This window comes from Periplaneta americana, chromosome 14, assembly GCF_040183065.1.
Source record: "Periplaneta americana isolate PAMFEO1 chromosome 14, P.americana_PAMFEO1_priV1, whole genome shotgun sequence".
In the NCBI taxonomy this organism is placed as follows: Eukaryota; Metazoa; Arthropoda; class Insecta; order Blattodea; family Blattidae; genus Periplaneta; species Periplaneta americana.
In genome coordinates this window covers 115,513,001-115,518,811 of record NC_091130.1, presented here as the reverse complement: position 1 = coordinate 115,518,811, position 5,811 = coordinate 115,513,001, and positions in this window count along the sequence as shown.

Sequence of the window (5,811 nt, the reverse complement as noted above, 5' to 3'; positions counted from 1 at the left end):
CAGTAAATAGTTACGTACATTTTGAGCGACTGCAAAGTGAACCTCCTCCGATGGTCACTTAAACACTTTTTATATTGGGAAAATGTACGTTCAACATCACACGATGTAATAGGTGCATATTTGAAGAACGAGAAGGCACTATATTTTAGTACACCAACTTCAGACATCTTGTCGTGACCTGATAGTACATTATTTATAATACGAAATTGTGAATAGGCAGAATTTTTAGCAATAATGTTTCTCAACTTACATTTAACTTTTTCTGCAATTAGTGAATTGTTATTTTGGATAACGGTTTGTGATACTTTATCCATTATATTAAATGCGTGTGAGAGTTGTAGTTTAGACGATTCTAACAGGTTGATGCTTTTGGACACGATTTTAAAATTAGAATCAATGAACAGAATATCTTCCAATGGCTGTTCAGAAGGAATGATTTTACAGCTGCAACAGCGGAACTGTCTGTGCTATCCAATGCATCAGTTACCTCTATTATTTTGTCGTAATATTCTGCATAATAATTAACAGCATCCAACCACATTCCCCAACGGGTCAAGACTGGCTGCGGAGGTAAGGGTATTCCAGGGGCAATTGTTTGGAACAGCAACACTCTCATTGTAGTATGTTTGGTTGAAATCTTGTCTGCACTGAACAAATGTTAAGCTTCGACTATTCCAACCACAATAACGCAAAAACAAGTGCTTACATAGGTATACATTAGCTGTAGCTGCTCCATCTATTTGGACCGATCACATCTCTTAACATGAACTGCTTGTACTAAGAGACCGGGCGGTCGCTCACCTCCTCTATACTACCGTACATCGGCAACCTGATTGCATGCCGCGTGTGGCAATTCAACGAAGTCTACTTATGAGTATTTGATTTATCAATAAGACAAGAATACTACCACAAAAGAAATTTACATCAATAAGTGGTTGAGACAAAGATGATGATTATCACCTTTTTTATTTTAGATCTCGGATTTTAGGCACTTAAAATTAACTTTTAGACACCTAAAACAAGCCATGAATTCATCAAAATAGACACTAAAACGAAGATTTAGGCACCTAAAAATACAATTCCAAGCAGTTAAAAAATGCTATTTTATGCAGTCAAAATATAGGTTAATTTCTATTCACACAAACTACAGTAATTATGAAAATGCAATTAATTAGTGAGTATTAAGCATTACGGTATACAGTGACAAAAACATTAAAAAATATTTTCGGTTAGAAACTTTGTTTTTATTAAGTCTTAAATAATGAATACTAGTACGTAATTTTTAACGAATACATCGGCCTCAGCGGCTGCTAATACATGAGTGTTCATATTGCAATTAAATTAATTAATTTACAATTAACACATTTTTCATAATTGACATTGCAAAACATAACGTTTGTCTCTAATTTTCTATTATGAAACTTTGCCTTTTCTTAGATAACCATTTTATAAGCGAAAAAATTATTCTCGATGATACAGAAGCAATCGATAGATATTTAAATCTAGCAATATTTGACATGCTGATTTCTTTACGAAGAACTACATCATTACTTGACTGTCCATACTTTACGACAGATTTATCTCGCATTAGTAGAAGCTATATTACAGTACGGCATTATAGGATGCGGTAGTGCTTATAGTACATCCCTCATGCCAATAACTCTGCTACAGAAAAGAATAATAAAAATATGCCTTAATAAAACTTTTGATTATCCTTCAGAGCTGCTGTATTCAGAATTTAAAGTATATGACTTCTATTAAGTTTATAACAATGTATTACTAAATTTCGTACATAAAAACCGAAACATATTAAATTTCTTATTCACATAAATATAAAACCAAAAGATCAGACAACATATGCTTGACAGTTCCTAAATGAACCACAACTGTAGCATATAATCACAGTAGCAACTTCGGTTCAAGGCTTTATAACATAATGATAGGTAAATTTCCAAACATATAATTTGCTAATGCTCCTTATTTAAAAAAATCGATTAAAAATTGCTGTTAACGGAGAAAATTTAAAATTCAATTATTGTGATGTGTTTTTCTTCTTTTTTCTTCCTCTTCTTCTTCTTCTTCTTCTTCTATTTTTATTACTTTTCACTCTTATTCAATAAAATGTCTTAACATTAACTTATGTGGAATACCCCCTGAGCACGAGTATGTAACTTACTCTTTTTGGGGGTGCTAGAGAGTTCTTATATTAAAAACAGTCAATATGTATCTTTGTTCAGGCAATAAAGTAGTTTTATTATTATTATTATTATTATTATTATTATTATTATTATTATTATTATTATTGTTATTATTATTATTGTTATAATTATAATAATAATTATTATAATTATTATTATTATTATTATTATTATTATTATTATTATTATTATTATTATTATTATTATTATTATTATTATTATTATTATTATTCCTGCTGTCTGCTCCAGTGCTCAACAAAACCAGACACCTTCCAGGAATTTCTTCATTCCTACAACCAAACTATTACAGGATATTTGAATCATACCCAACTCAAGACATTCAAAACTTTCTCTTTCACTGCTACACGAGAATTTAAAAAATATATACGTAACAAATATAAATGGCAAATTTTAGGCTGTAAAGCCTTAAAAATAGGTCTCAAAAGGACAAAATAGGCATTTTCAGGCACCATAAAACCGCCTTCAAATGTTCATATCTATACTAATAATAAATCTGTAGCCGAAATTTTTCTGATAATTTTCGATTTTCCAAAACTAATTGGTACTAACATATATAATTAACCACCCTGAAACCGAAAATCGTTTTTTTTTTTTTTTACATTTTTGTTTGTATGTCTGTCTGGATGTTTGTTACCTTTTCACGCGATAATGGCTGAAGCGATTTATATGCAAATTGGAATATAAATTAAGGTCGTTGTAACTTAGATTTTAGGCTATATGGCATTCAAAATACTCTATTTAAAAGGGGGGGTTATAAGGGGGTCTGAAGTAAATAAATCGAAATATCTCGCTTATTATTGATTTTTTGTAAAAAAATGTTACATAACAAAAGTTTCTTTAAAAATGATTTCCGATAAGTTTTATTCTTTGCAAAATTTTGATAGGACTGATATTTAATGAGATAAATGAGTTGTAAAATTAAAATAACGCCATTTAAGACGGTGCGATGAAATAACAAATGACTTCGTCTATAAGGGGCCTTGGACAACAACAATACAATACATTTTCACCGCCGCCTCATATTGTAGCGTTGTTGTTCCTGCAGTAATTCCTATGTGCAAAATATAAAAATTTTGAGTAGGAAGAAAAAACACATTTATTCATTCCAGGGCAATGGTACATAGGATATCGTGAATTCTTACATTTTCGAAAGAAAGAAATATAATTATATATCACTGTTTATGCTGTATCACTATTTAAGTTATTTGAAGGGCTCAGAACCATAGTAGGCCAAGCGCCACTTACTGAAGACGTAGAAAAGAATGGTTAAAATTAAGTGATTACCATAATTCAATGGAAACATATAGCAAGTAATATGATATGTCAATCTTCATTAAACTATGGTTGCATGTAATAACAAATAAGAAACATGTTAAAGGAATTATCATTGCACCAAATGAGAGCTCTCTGGACCAAAATGATCGCATTTTAATTATTTAAATACAATTTAAATTAAGTAACATATTAAACGATTTATCCTTCTAACAAACACGAATGTTCCCTGGAACAAACGTCCTATTTTAATTATGTAATTACTTCATATTTATTTCTAACAGGTGCAGCGGAGCGCACGGGTACGGCTAGTATATAATATGATAGGTCCATACATAGTGTTTCGCCTATATACTGCGACAATGTAGAAACGTTTTACAAAATATTATTGATATGGCAGTAGATTAATAACAATATTAGTACAGAGATAACGTCACAGAAAATGTAATAAAACGAATAATCATGCTCCACAACTGTTACAGACGCAAAGATTGATACACCAATTATTAGAGATTATTATTATTACTAGACAACTTAATACAGTTCTTGCATTATCGTGATTGTGTCCTCCATTTGTAATAATTACATTTACATCCAATAACATCTATCAGATGTGGCAGGGAAAAACAACATTTATATTACATTTTAAAGCAAGTTTTGTAGTTGTACTATTCGCCCTGGTTGTACTATGAAGAGGTTAGTTGCAAAATTTTTGAAATGATAAACATCTATGATGTTACTACACAGTTCATCACTGTAACAAGAACGAATGTCTAACACTCGGCTTACAACGTTGGAGGATTTATCGCTCGTGACAATTTTACCAATCATGCATGTGCGCTACCTATCGGATTATGCTATGAACTACTTGGCGCTCGAGCGAAAACGTCCGATGCAGACCTCTGTTGACCACTCTACACTATTAGGGTATCTGCTGGCTGTTGCCTCATGAGTGATGCCCTATTGGTGTCATAGGTATATATCGACTATATCGACTCTAGAAATGTCTGCTTTCTTCAGAGTTTTGTTAAATAATGTCTTTGCTTCATCTGGAAGGTCATTTTTCTTCTAGATTAAAATATATAACTTTTTATCTATTATCGCAACCATTTCATAATTTTATTATTTGGGCATTTATAATATAAGTACACTATACTCTCTATACCTTACGCCAGGCATGTCAATTGATGCCCACAGCAGAAAGCGCGCGCTTTAGAGCCCAGGAGAGCCTTAGCGCTTTACAGCGTAAAGGAAAGAGACAGACGAAAGGTGTTGTACATGCTGCTTGGTCGAGCTATATTCAGGAGTGGCCAGCACTGATTCAATAGATAAAGGGAAGAGAAATTATGAAAACTGTATCCATGTTAATTTTTAGATTTGCCTCAGAAGTATAAGTGCATTATGCGAATGTAAGTTTTAATTTTAATGCTCATTTTTCCAAGTTTGATTTTTTTTTTATTCAAAAGAAATATTTTCTCAACTTTTCGTATAGAAAAGTGAAATTTTCATTTATAGGCCTATTTATTTAGTAGCCTTACAGAATGTTTTCGTAAATCTAATATACCGTATATATGGATTACTGAAGATAGTGTATTGAAATTTTTGAAAATATTCGCATGGAAATTGTTTGTAAGGAAATGAATTAACAAAGCAACTACCGTTACATCATAAGCAAAAGAAACGTGCCCATGTGTTGTAAAAATGTGAGCTCTATAGCTTCAGCAGATTTCGAGAAAATAATTTAATATTCTGATGATAGGAAGTTGCTCACGAATATCACCTTAAAAGAATAGTGCGATAAGAGTTTTGTTATGTAATATTAGTTACACTTAAAACAGATACAGTACCTAGGTAACTGTAACCGGTACCGGTACCTGATATGAATTTACAATTCATGGAATCCATAAGATGGGCAACTTAGTAATTTGCCTTGTGTAATTATTTTATTTTGTTACCGAGTTTGTACTTAATTATGAAATAAACTTAAGCATAAACACAAGATACAGCATTTTGAATACTGTATCTTATCACAAGTTCTACAAGTAGAAATACGTCTAAAGTGAAGGAAAAACTATTTATGGGAACCCCTGTTTAAAAATAGATATTGCATAATGATTTGAATTTCATGTTGTATGTGAATATTTATTTGATGGAAAATAATACGACTTATATTTGTATGTATATATCGTTATTATTAATACATCCATGAAATCATTATTGATGCATTTATTAAGACTTCTCACGGCATAAGATGCACGGTTTGATAATAAGAAGCAGGTTGGTTTACGTGTTCACAAAAGCCTAAAACGTTATATTAAAG